General features: G+C 38.7%; 1 protein-coding gene across 1 annotated transcript in view; it reads left to right on the forward strand.

Moving 5' to 3' along the window:
* Positions 1–10,843: 10,843 nt before the first annotated feature.
* The window catches only part of VAMP7 (vesicle associated membrane protein 7), a 44,007-nt gene continuing 40,403 nt past the window's right edge, over positions 10,844–14,447 (forward strand). Inside the window, exon 1 of the mRNA XM_036271407.1 lies at positions 10,844–10,966. The gene's annotated coding sequence lies outside the window, so the exon portion shown is untranslated. The remainder of the gene's footprint in view (positions 10,967–14,447) is intronic.

Consider the following 14,447-nt stretch of genomic DNA (forward strand, 5'->3'; position numbering starts at 1 on the left):
ATTTTAAAATACTTTAGGTTTTAATTGCAGCTATGCACTAATTTTTAGAATGGACAATGAATGAAATAAGACTTGTTTAGGGGATTTGAAGCATTTCTCAATAAAAGTGCTGCATGATACACCTCATTTGTGATTCTCCTAGCATAAAAAGGGTTATTTTTGCCAAAACATTTGAACAATTCACTGTTTCTTCTAAAGACCACTCATTAATTTGATATCAAAATATCCATCACTTATCAATCCATGTAATTTTCTTCAGTTGGTAACTGATCTAATTCATGTGTCAGTGGCTTTGGTGTGTTGAAGCAGTTATCCAACACAACTTTCAACTTTATGAAATCCTGTATATTTTGCAAGATTTATAATTTTACCTTGCACAATTATTTGTAATTTTTATATTGTTAGTATTCAATAGTCAACAGAGGACCAATGATATGATGGAAGGTATATAAGGTTGATTTTTACATTTTCCTTATTATCTACTTGCACCTTCTGATTTTTATTTTTATTACTGATTATGCATTATTTGTATAAATACAAAACTTTTATCACATATCTGATGAAAGCAGGTTTTGAATAATGTTCAAAAACCATGAGGCTTACAGTATCTCTCAAGTGACGATTTTGTTTGTATTGGTTTTACAAACCGGTGACTGAAATTAGGCCTAGGTATCAGTATATCATAGAGTCATTAAGCCCTGAACTACAGAATGAAAGAGTTAAGTTATACCTAATAAATAACATTCTGACAGTTTGTCCTAACTCTGGTAAGCACTACTGCAAATTGAAAAATCTGATCTCAGTTTAGGATTATAGCTGATCCTATTCTGAGACTGGGACATTAAATAAATAGGTTTTACAACCTCTGCTTTTCCAGCATTTTCTAAGCTTATCGGTATTACCTGGGTGCCTTGCTACAAAAACAGATCCCTATCTTCCACTCTAAAAAATGTGACTCTGTAGGCCAGGAATCTATGTTAACAACTAACACCCTAGGTGATTCTGATGTGGCCCATCAATATACTGGTGTTAAGGAATTAATGTTTTAGTCCATTGGTTCTAAAAAGAAACCACCAAACTCTTGGTGGATGAATATTTAAACTCACTTCTCTATGATCATATAATGAGAGAGTTTCTTAGGGTATGGTCCTCCTTGAGCAATACAAATGTATGTGATTTCCATCTGTGTAAGTACCGCGCACTAACTGATACGCCACTGGAGCATCTGTGATTTCCATCTGTATCAACTGCCAGCACCTGCCAACCAAGAGAAAGCAAAGGATAACAATGTTATTTCTCAGTATCAAGTACCAAACAATAAAATGCAGCAAAATTTTAAAGAGAAAAGCAATCACTTAAGGCAAACTTTTTTGCCAGATTCCAATACAGCTATAACATAAAAGTTCTTCTAAAAGATCAGCAAATATGACCTCATAATTTTACAGATGAGAGTCAGAACGGTGAAGTCATATGAATTGTATTGAAATTGGGGGTGTAACAAAATCCAGGACACAATGACTCTTACACTTGCTTGTTTTCTAATGAATCAATCAAGTATATTATTTTAGTTCCTTGACGGCATGTCTCTAGTACTTTGTATGCTTCTTCTTAGCACATGGTGCCTCAGTAGAAGTTTGTTGAACTGAATTTTTCTGTGTAATTGCCTGGTGGTAACTTCTAAAAAATTCCTAGAATGTTGGCCTTTCTAATTTGGCAGGCCATAATTGTATGAATAACTCAATAAGTCTGGACAACTGAAATATGTTGCCTTAATGACTGAAAAAAAAAAAAGTATTTCCATCTCTCAACAAAGTTCATGGTCTGCACAGCTGTGTGAAGATGTAGTAATCGTCAATGTAGAGTTGAGCAAGAGTGTATCTTAGTGATCTTGTGAGCCACAGGATGTGAATGAATTCCAGTCACTTTTTAACAGACCTTCTAAAACATTCTGCAATTACTTTCCAGAAGGCAGTAAGATGGACATATTAAAAACATATATTCTTTGATTTCCTTTGTGTGACATATGGACAAACAGTTTTCAAGTACTCTAAAATATAACATGAAAATTGTGACCTTTACATGTGAACTACCTGAAGCTTTCGTTCTTTTCCTTACAGGGAACCACCATGGCCACAGATTTGAAATACAACTGAAGGCTGTAGTGGGAATTTTAAAAAGCTTTGAGATGCGTTGGGAACAGCAAGGGTCCAGAAAGCAGCCACCTCAGGTTGGAGACCCAGCTCCAAAGCCTCTAACTTCAGGGTGATTTAAAGCAACCCCTTTGAGCCCAACTGTATAAGACTATAGAGGTGGATTCCATCCGTGGTTTTGTCCCATCATTTTAACCCCAGCCTCCTTTCTTTCATAGAAGTGTTCCACGGGAATCTCGAGATGGTGGGGAGGGAGATGAAACCCTGTCCACTGTTTTTTTGAGGAACAGTGAACGAGCCAAAAGAAAACCAAAGTTAACTTGGTCTACATGACTGTTACATCCACTTGCCCCTCGAAGAAGATCATAGTTTCGGTCCATTTTCCACCACTCTCCAGATCCTGTGTCACAATCTCGCATTCAGTGGCCATGTTCAATATCTATGCGGAGTGGTCCTCGAGTCTACAATCCTCTGGAGGGAAGAGAACAACAGAGAGGACACCCTGTCCTTCCAGCACACACTTGGCTGCAGACCAGCTGCCTCAAGCAGTAATCACCAGTCTGCCTGACCCTATCCCAATTCAAGCTCTGTGCCCTGGGGGGCATTTCTGCCAAAGTCCCTGGGCTGTGGACTCAGAAATCCTTTAGCCTCGCTAGCATTTACTCACTGTCTTCCAGCCATTTTGTTGTGAAATGTTGGTTCCCCATCCCCGATCCTGGCGTCTTCCTGCTAATCATCAGCTTTCAAGAAGCCATTGTCCAGGAAGCAGGCACTGAAATGGAGGCAGAGGACAGAAGCTAACAGTTTGTGTATGGGTTTGGAACCGTTAAATTTAGCAAACCAACACTGATTGCCCACCCCTCCTTGTGTTTCCTCCTAAGGTGCTTCTGAAATTTATGCAAGAAGGACTGGGTCAGGAAGCCAAGACCCAGGCAAAGGAGGTTGAATAATAATTACTTTACACCATTTCAGTGATGATTAAGTGCAGTACCAGAGGAGTGCTAGCCCTTCTCATTAGTATGTATTCTTTTAACAAACTGTAATTGAGCACCCACTCTGTGCCACCTTGAGGAGATAGAATGGTGAACAAGAGCAATAACTTTCTGGCCTGTGTGGAATTTATATTTTCCACTATTGAATAAAATTTAGTGGGACAAACAGACAATAAGCAAGTAAACAAGAAAATATTTTGATTATCACAAATTTTGTAAAGAAAACAGGGAACTGTATAGTGGTCAGGGAGAGTCCATCTGAGGAGGGATGGTATAAACTGGGACCCAAATGACAAAAAAGGTGGATGCACAGATCTGAAGGTTCAGCATTCAGTGCTGATTAAACAGCTGATGTAAAAACTCAAAGGTGAGAACATACTTGACCTGTTCCAAGGTGGAAAACATGGACTTGCTATATGATCATGCCTCAGAGATGTATTTCTACCACTGCACATGTGGGGATAACTTACATGGCATCTGAATTCTCATGAAGGAAGAGATGGAGAATGAGGAATATAGGGCTATGTGTCCTGGGTGTTCTCTAATTATAAAAGTGATTGATGACAAAAGTCAATTTATGTGTGAAGAAACAATCCCAGCCCCTTCCACCAACAAATAGTTGGTTACGTGCTGAATGCTTGAGGAGTCAAAATTCTGAACAACTGGGAATGAGCCAAAGTGGAAAACAAAACAACAAACACCAAGTTATAGGTCTCTTCACAGAGATACTAGTTCTTTGTGGTTTGCTATCCCATTAGAATGTGAAGTCTTTACATCAATTTACAGGTAAGCCAACAGATGGGACATGCCTGGATTTTATGCTTAGAACTTTGACTGGAAGTGTTCTTAATATTCCATCACAAGTTTAAAGTAAGATAATTTCAAATCAGTACTTTCTTTCCCTCCATTGCATCATTTTTATAACCTAAACCTAATCAGTTGCTGATAGCAGCAGTATCTACATCAAAGTCATTACTATCCCTTACTTTTAATTCAGTTATTAAGATCATTCAAATTAGCCCTTTTTGTAATTTGAGATCACCTTTGCTTTAGAAACTTAAAAAATTAGTTGCCTTGTCAGTACTGCACTTCCATCTGCTGCACCAAGCCTCAAGCTTGCCCTTGTTTGTTCTGTGAAGTTGGCTTTTTCTATCACACTCCATCCGGTCTAAGTTGTGCCAGTAAAGAGAAAATGTAGCGAACTCCCAATTTCTCTGGAACTGGAAGATAGTAAATAAGAAAGAAAAGTAAAAAAGTGAAATGGTCACAAAATTTGGAATCTCCTTATGAATATTCTGTATGTTTCTTTAAAACTAAGAAAATATAAAAGTCCAGCAGCCAAGAGAGGTAAAATTTATAACAGAATGAAAGGATCAAAATATGCCAACTTAGTAAGTAAAATACTTGAATAATTTTTCTATACCAGAGCAGATATTTCTATATCTGGATGCTCATTGGGTTTTAGAAAAAGCTAATGAAATTGTTCTCCAGATGGGAGTTGATCTCTCAAGTCTTTATGGCTGACAACAACATTTTCAGCATTATCACAATATCATGTGACTTTACCTAAAAAGTGAAGCATCTACAACTCTGTTTGCTGAAGATTGTCTTGAAAATGGGAGGCCAAATCTGAACAGATATTCCCATTGGGGCACATCTATGAATCTCTATAATCTGCAACAAAACCAGAGGCACACTCTGATGGGAAAATGTTGTCCTGAAGAAAAATAAATATATATAGAGTAATGGGTCATCAGCTTTCCTTTGTTACAGTGCTAAGAGGAGCAAGAAATTAGAATCACTTATATGGAAATTTGAAAACTGCCTTATATATACAACTTTCCTTTGTGTATATAAAGTGAAAAAATGCACTGACATCTGGCAGTTTGTTTGGGAAATGCCTCCTGCAATTAGAGAGAAAAGTGGCTTACCAGAATGTGAACATTCGATTACTGATAGCTGCACACAGACACTGGATGTTTAAATTAAAACAAGTCTATGGTCTTTTCTTTTCTTTTCTTTTCTTTTCTTTTCTTTTCTTTTCTTTTCTTTTCTTTTCTTTTCTTTTCTTTTCTTTTCTTTTCTTTGCCTACCAGCACCTTTATGTAGCCATTAGACTGAAAAAATAATAAATCAAAAAACCTGGATGCTGTAAGTGCTTGGTGCATTATGAGAAGCTTTGTTCTATTGCAGATATAAAGAAATGGTATGTTTTGATATGATGAAAATGTCATTGCTGTGTGGGATAGATAACTCAGAAGTAATCCATAACTACTTTGCCAAAGCTTGTGTTGGAACCACTGATGGCTTAGAGCAGCAGTTCTCAACCTGTGGGTTGCGACCCCTTTGGGGGTCGAATGACCCTTTCACAGGGGTCACCTAAGACGTAACAGTAGCAAAATTACAGTTATGAAGTAGCAACAAAAATAATGTTATGGTTGGGGGTCACCACAACATGAGGAACTGTATTAAAGGGTCACGGAATTAGGAAGGTTGAGAACCATTGTCTTAGAATGAACAAAACAGGATATGTGATGACTCTGACTTGAATGAGCTGCAAAGAGAAACAAACTGTCCCATACTCAAATGTCATGATTTTATACGTATTGATAACATGTTAGCTCCCTCTGCTGATTGTGAATTTCAGAGAACAGGCATTCTTGAGGTAGGTCTATTTCAAGTATTGAAGAGAGGAAGAAAAGTTGCCCAAGTTCAAATATTCAGGAGAAAGAATCATAAGCAGCACTCAAGTTCAGTGATAAACAGCAATAATATCAATGACTTTCTTTTCAGGGTATTCATTCATTCATTCATTCATTCATTCATTCAATGTTAATGATTTTGATGCCAAAGCAACAGTTACTAGATTTGTTTGTGAACCATAAAATAACACATCAAGATCCAATCATGTCCCACTTCTAGGAATATACCCTAAGAAGCCTGAAACACCAATCAGAAAGAATATATGTACCCCCATGTTTGTAGCAGCACTATTTACAATAGCTAAGACCTGGAAACAGCCCAAGTGTCCATCAGTAGATGAATGGATAAAAAAGCTGTGGTACATATACACAATGGAATACTACGCAGCTGTAAGAAAGAAAGACATCTTATCCTTTGAGACTACATGGAGGGACCTGGAAAGTATCATCCTAAGTGAAACAAGCCAAACAGAGAAAGACAAGTATCATATGATCTCACTTATTTGTGGAATATAATGAACATAAAAGTCTGAGGAAGTGTGTAGTCCCAGAGACGCAGAAATGGGATACAGACTGACAATCCCCTAAATGGGGAACTTATATGCATGTATGCATGAACAGTGGACATGGACAACATACTGGGGAAAAGGCAGGGAGGGAGGGGGAGGGGGGAATCAGTGGGGGAAAAAGGAGAAACATCTGTAACAAAAATTAATTAATAAAAGAAAAAAAAAGGATCCAATCATGGTTAGCAGAATGTAAAACCAGGGTATCCCAGATATATCTAGAGCTCTGTGTGATATATGTATCTCATTTTAGCTCAATAGACATTTCTAGACCATCTAGTACATGTGAGTTGGTTTGTAAGCCAGGTTTCATCTCTTAGCTTTATAATCTTTGTCAAGACCAGAAAATTTCTCATGAGTACAATTAGGAGACTGGATTAGGTTATCTAAATCATCAGTTCTATAATTCCAGGCTTGGTAGCTGCAGGAACTGAAATGGAAATTGGAACTTTTATTCCATAAACTCAAACTATCTAAAATCATGGATAATAGACCCAGAGACATAGAAAGGAGTACGATTCAGACTGACAGACCTCAGAGGAAGAGGGCGGAGGGAGGAGGGATGAGATAAACCAAAGAACTTATCCGCATATGTGCATAACCAATAGACATAGACAACAATGCTGGCGGGGTGGGGGGATCTGGAGGAGGGTGTCTAAGGGGGAAAGGGAGAAAAATCTGTAACAAAAATAAATAAATAAATATTTTAAAAGTAAAAAAAATAAAATCGTGAATAAAGAGTTTCTATTCTTTAGTAGCTTGATGAAATGGTAACAGAACTTCCAAATTTGAAAATTATAAAGCTACCCATTTAAATGGTTCTACATATACTTTAGTATACATATCCAGAAGCATTTTTCTTGGAAACTAACCAACCTACCTTGAAAGCTGTACACATTAATTTATTGCCAGAATAGACAATGTATTGGCATGCTAAATAAAGCCTGATCATTTTTTAAACCCACACATAAGATTATATCACTCCTTTGCTTGAACCTTTCTAATTATTTCCCATTACACTTAGAATAAAATCCAAACTCCTTATCCTAGCTTACACAGCCTTGCCAGACTCTCTGGCCACAAGATAAGAGGAAACAGAACTCCAAGGAGAGAGAGCTGGTGCAAACATTCAAAGTTGGGGAGGAGCTCGACATATTTGAGGAGCAGAAAGAAGGCTAATGTAATCTCTCCAACCATTATCCCCTCACTTCCACTACAATCAGTCACTCTGGCTTCATGTCTGTTCCCTCTCATCTTCTTATGGCTGATTCCTCCTTGATGTTCAGGTTTCAGTTTAAATGTTACCTCCTCAGAGAAACCTCTGATTTCCCAATATAAAGGCTTATGCTAAATATTTTACAGCACAGATGGTACTACTTTAGAAGAGACTACAGAATAATATGGGCTCCAAAACTCATTCCCTTTTTAAGATACTATGCTGTCTCTCAAAAAATCAGTATTGAATAAAAATAATATTAATGTGAAAAGTAAACCTTTGCAGAGGGTGGATAAAGTTGAGAAAAGAAACATATATGTTGCTGGAAAATGAAGAGGTGATATTTGAGATAGGTCTTGAAGAATAATAGACAGAGGAGGTGGAATGTGCAAAGGCACTGATGCATGGAAGAGCATGGTATTGAATTTCTAGCTCAATGTAGGCAAGGACATTGTCTTTCTTGTTCACTGCTACATCTCCAGTATCCAGAACAGGCCTGGCTCCTAGTAGGCACTCAGTACACATTTGTTGAAGGAATGCATGTATGTATGTTTGTATGGATGGATGGATGGATGGGTGAATACCGCCATACAGAAGCAAGCTTGAACACAGGATGTGTTGGTGAGAAAAGCAGAATATAAAGCAGGAGAGAGAGAGAGAGTTCAGTTCATGGAGGCCTTGAATCTTAGACTTTATCCCCTACATATTGGGGAGGCAATGAAAGTTTTAAGTAGGATTTTGAAGTGATCAGATTTTGTTTTAGATGCAATCTCAAGTGAGAAGATGTGGTGGTAAAGAAGATATAATAGGCATAGAGAAGTTAAATCTGATTTCTAGTGCCCCGATCATTTGAGTCACAATTCTCTGAATGTACTTCAGTTTCTCTATAGCCCATCCAGAGCTAATAACAATAACTAAGGTACAGTATACCCTAAACATGTTAGAGTAGAACCATGTGTATAGTGCCTCATGACCAGTACTATATTGTGTCATGCTTGGAAAAATACTGAGGAATGCAGTTGGGTAACTTGCACAAAATATCTCACCATTACTTTTGTCCTTTTATTTCTCTCTAAATATAAACTAAATAAAAGTAAATGCTAGCTATCATTAAGATCTAATGAAGAAGAAGTAATGACAACCACAGTGCTGGTTCAATAAATACATATCATCGAGGGCTTACTCTCTGCCTGGTACTACTGTTTATTAATAATTGCAATAATCCTTTAATATAGGTCCTATTATTATCCTCATTTTATTTATTTATTTATTTATTTATTTATTTATTTATTATTTATTTATTTATTTAATCCTCACCCGAGGACAATTTTCCATTTTTTATCCAGATAGAGCGGGAAGGAGAGAGAGGAAGAGAGAGAGAGAAACATCGATGTGAAAGGGACACATCGAGTGGCCGCCACCCACACGACCCAACCAGGGCCGGGGACAAACTGCAGCCAAAGTACATGCCCTTAGCGGGAACCGAAGCCGGGTCTCTGTGGACCGCAGGCTGACGCTCTAACCGCTGAGCCAAACCGGCCTGGGCATTATCCTCATTTTAAAGATGAGAAAACTGAAGCTTGCAAGTGAGATATTTAGGAGATAGAATTAATGACTTGGTGATTGGATGTGAGCAATGAGGAGTAAAAACATTCAAAATGATACCCAGTTTTCTAGTGTGGGCAACAGGTTGCATGGTTGTACCACTCACTGAAATGGGATTAAAGGAGAAGGAGCAGGTTATGGGAGAGGGGAGAGTAGACATGTACTAGGCTAACTGAATACTACGTCAAGTTTTAAGTGCCTGAAAGAGATGCCCAGCTGTCATTAGATATTTCAGTCTCCATTACAGGAGTCCTGTCTGGGCTTCCTATATGTGGGAATAATAAGCATACTGATGACAACTAAAGCAATGGTAATGGTTAAGATCACCCCCCCCAAAGTGTGAAGAGTAAGCAAAGAAGAGTCTAGGGCAGAGTACTATGGAACATGAACATTTCAAGGAAAGTGAGAAGCTGCCACAGAAGTGAAAGAGAAACCAGGAGAATGCAACATCTTAGAAAGAGCTAAGAGTCTAGAGGGTGCAATGAAGTGAATGTGCTCCCCATCCATATTTATATGTTTGAGCCCTAATCTTCAAGTGAGGGTATTTAGAGGTGAAGCCTTTGGGAGGTAATTAGGTCTTGAGTGCAGAGCCTTCATGAATGGGATTAGTGCCCTTGCAAAAGATGTGAAAGAATGCAGCAGTCTGCGAACTAGGAAGCAGGTCCTCACCACAACCTGACCATACTAGCACCCTGGTCTGAAACTTTCCAGCCTCTGAAACTGTGAGAAATAAATTTCTGTTGTTTAAACCATCCAATCTGTGTTATTTTGCTAAAGCATCTGGAACTAAAACAGAAGGTTTCAAGAAGGAGGGGAATACTCTATGCAAAATCTTGTAGAATGAAATATGGTAATGGTTGAAAAGTGTCTATTGTTTTAGCAACACTGTTGAGAATTTTGCCTGGACCACAAGGTTAAGGCTGTGTGTGGTAAGGGGTTGGCGGGGGCGGGGGAGGGGGGGGCGGGGAGAAGTTGAGAAACATGATTTTGTAATATTTTAGATGACAGAAACTTTTACAATCTTTAAATGCTGATCATAAAAAGTCAAGTAGCAGGGAGCCATTGAAATGTTAGGAAACAGAGGATTCATCAGTGGAGCTAGACTCGGAGTTGGCAAAAGGGAATGGGGATGCAAAACAGAAGGGGGAGCTTAGATCAAATTAGAGTAGTAGTAGTTGTTGTCATTGCAAAAGAATAGGATAAAGGATTTATGAGGATTGCAAGTAGTTTAGAAAATTTCATGGCGAAAGTAGAGGGAGTCCCTGCCAGATGAATTCTATTTTGTGTGTGAAGTAACGGGCGACATTACCTGCTGAGACTAAGCAGGGAGATGGTGGGACAAGATCGGCTTATCCCTCCAACTCAGTGCGGGTAGATTCTTTGTGGCCCTGCATCCTCTCATTTTCCTAGAGGAACAGCACTTGATGTTAACAAGAGTTGCCTGAACGTGTGACAGACTGAGGGTAGGCTATACGCCAGTCCAAACTACCACTCCCGGAATGCAGTGCGGCTCCTGGGAAGTGCGGTGGCTTGGAAACGCACAGGCCCCGCCCCCCGCCCGCTTCCATTGGAGGAGCATTCACATTCCCAGGAGGCCGCGCGCGGGCGGGGCTCCGTACCCGGAAGCTGGCGGCGTCCGGTCCCAGCCTTCTCTGGGAGCGGGTAGGCAGCGACCCTCCGCTGAACCGCGCCCCTCGGTCCCGAGCCCGTGTGCTCTCAGAGGGTGCCCGGACAGGTAAATGGAGCGGGGCGCTCGGCCGAAGGCGGGAAAACGACGGCGGAGGGAGGGCAGAGGTGTCGACCTGAATGTGCTGAGGTGGAAAGAGCAGGCAGTACTAGGGTGGCTTGGGGTTCTCTGTTGTCGACAGTTCTGTCAGTTGGGTCCAGTTTTAGCGAAGTGAGTTTTATGCCACTGAAAAGGCCTCAAGATAGAGTGTCAGAATGCGTCACTTATAGGAGGGGGAAAAATGACAAGTTTATCCTAGCTGGCATTCTGAAAGACCTTTTTGTAGCATCTGAATCTCTTGACATCTCTAGTCTTCTGAAAACTCCTCTTTGACGCCCTTGTTTTTATGACGTCACTTTCAGCTTCACCTTCTGAGCTCCTACGTGGGTCTCTAGTTCTCTCCGTGCCCTTCCTCCACCACTCAGTGTTGGCATTCTTCTTCCTCAGATTGTGTAGGAGCTGTATTTCCACCCAGACCTCTTTTCTCAACGTCAGATATGTATGATGTTATTATTATTATTGACCAATATTTAACATACTCTGACCATGTAATAGGTTCTCTGGTACATGCTTTATATTTCCTTCTCCCATTACACCTACAATCAGTTATCAAACCCTTTTCTGTCTTATTAATTGTTCTAAACTACCTGTACCTCCAGTGTCCCATCCTTGATCCCAGAGTATACTATCCTGTTTGGGACATTATTTCCCTTTGTATAGCTGTGTCCGAGAGCACTTATTGAACAGCTGATATGTGCTAGACACTCTTCTAAGTGCAAGGGATACAGTTGGAAACCGCTGCTCTCAATAGCTTACATGTTTGTGTGGGAACAAAGAGGAATAGTCAAGAGCATGTTATATGGTGGTAGTGGTAGTCAATGTAACATAAAACAGGTGGTTGACTTGACAGGGTAGGCTACTATTATGAGAAAGTCATAGCCATTGGTTTGGGTCTAATAGCATCACCCAAAAAGAATATTTACAATACCAACAAGAACAGTCTTGAGCTGTGATCAGACTTAAGGCTTTCAATAAGCTCTTCTTCTTTTCCTCTGTCATATCAATGGCTGTTCTTCATTATTCTGTCTCCTCCAAGGTTATTACATCAGAATTGGTGGTTTATCTGTTGTTGGTTTATTTCCTCCTAAGACCCAGACTGAAGACTTGGGGATTGGATTGTTCTCAGGCCAACTGCTTTATCTTACTTAAGGAGATAGTTGGTAATTACAATACTCCTTTTGCCAGATCCTACTAATAAAGTTATTTATCATTTATAATATATTTAAAACCAAATCATGCTCAATGTCTATTCATTTATTCAACAAATATTTGAGGGAATAGTATATGTCAGGCACTATGCTGGGCATTGGGAACCTAGTGAGGACAAAATAGATACTTTGACCTTCCTCCCAAGGAAAAAGTTGTAACAGTATACTGAGAAAATTCCTAAAACATAGGCTGACACGTGTGTTCGCTTTTCTTCATTCAAGGTGTGATAAACACAAAGTTTTAAAGAAATCTCCTGAACAATTGTGTGCATTCTTATATTACTCGTTACATTTTATTGCATTTATTTGTTTGTGTCTGTCTTTCACATTGTACTATAGCTCCCTTGAGTGTACATGTATATTTGTTTTTAATCCTCACCTGAGGATACTTTTCCATTGATTTTTAGATAGAGTGGGAGGAAGGGGAAGAGAGAGAGAAACATTGATGTGAGAGAGACACATCAATTGGTTGGCTCCCACACGACTCTCACAGGGGCCTGGGATCAAACCTGCAGCTGAGGTACATGCCCTTGACCGGGAATCAAACTCATGACTGTTCGGTCTGCAAGATTATGCTCTAACCACTGACCCAAACCGGCCAGGGCAGTACAGATCTTTTTTTACTGGTCTTCATATTCCAGTGTCTACCACATTGACTGCCACATAGTAAACCTTCAGAACATATGTGTTGAATTGAAATAGAAAAACTGTTTGATCCAATCCCAATTACTTAATCTATACAAGACCTTCTTTATATATGACCATTACATTTATCCCTAAACCTTTTCATTAATCAAATGTGGACTATTTCATTTCATCAAGCTTGTTTATTTACCTTCCCTAAATTGTTCTCACTTCTGTCTTCTCTTGTTTCATAGCTTCCTCCTAAAATGAGTTCCCATCTTTTTCCTGAGGACCCTGCATGCCTCCCCCACTTAATTTAATGGGCCTCCATGATACATGGGTGGAAAAAAATTAATATCCATTATATCCATTGTGTATTTCCTATGAAATATTCTGCTAATGAACTGTTGCAAGGATTAGTATAGTAAATCTCCTTGCAGCAATATAAATAATGATACAGAGTGCTTTTTTATTTTGCATTGACCATTACCATGTATTATATAATAAGTTAATTCTACTTTTTTCTGTTTGAACAGTTGCACATCCTTTATTTATACAGCACATTTTGGTATCATTTGGTTTCCACTTGGTACAAACACATCTTTATGTATTATTTTCTCCTTAACCTGAGATAATGTATATATTCATGTTATTCTGCCACATTTTCATTTTCAGAATGTCAGATAAAGTCTCAATTTTTAAAAGTTTTTCCATGCAGATATCTTTCAATTGTAAATTGTTACTATGAAAGATAAGTTTCAGCTTTATAACTGATTAAAAAGCACAACAGAAATACAAGAGTGCTTGAGTAATGATTGTCATTATGATTTTAGGATATGCCAGCCTAAGTTGCCAGACATGCTTCCAATACATTATAAATTAAGCATTGTCATTTTAGGGAACTTCTTGGTACCTCTGACTTCATAATGCAAATGTAACACTGAATTGTGTGCCATCCCTCAGTTATAAGGTATACATGTAGCTGATCCAGAATATCCATATACATTTTTAAATTTTATAAAAATAAAAATATATAATTATATAGAATTTCACATTTTCTCAGAACACATAGACTGCAGTGTGAGAAACACTGACTTGGCCTTTTCCCCTAATCAGTTGTCTGAAACTCTTCAACCTCCACTTGAAGGTGCCTTCACTGAGGAGGATCATTTACATCATTATTATGTCATTTTGTTAGCAATTCTTTTTTAAAATACAGGCAGTCCCTTACTTACAGAAGGATATACTCCTCAGATTCCTTTGTGAGATTTTTTGTTTGATGCTAGGGATGCAGTTTCCTCTATAACAATGCCATTTATGATGTTTTGATTGTTACGCCAACCAGTAGCATCTTACTTAACCTTTATTTTAATGGACTTCAAGACCTTCACCACAATTTATAATAATTCTTCTAGTAAAAACTACATCAAGATTTCTCATTTGGATTCCCCCATAGTATATCTTTTTTGTTTGTTTATTTGTTTTTGGAATCCTAGCAACTGGAACAAAAAGTCCTTTCCTATAACTGCTATCCATTGTTCTAGGCTATAGAAACAGTCCTTTTTAACTCCAAGCTATTGGAGGCTGCCCTTCTCACT

This window comes from Molossus molossus, unplaced genomic scaffold, assembly GCF_014108415.1.
Source record: "Molossus molossus isolate mMolMol1 unplaced genomic scaffold, mMolMol1.p scaffold_m16_p_2, whole genome shotgun sequence".
Taxonomy (NCBI): Eukaryota; Metazoa; Chordata; class Mammalia; order Chiroptera; family Molossidae; genus Molossus; species Molossus molossus.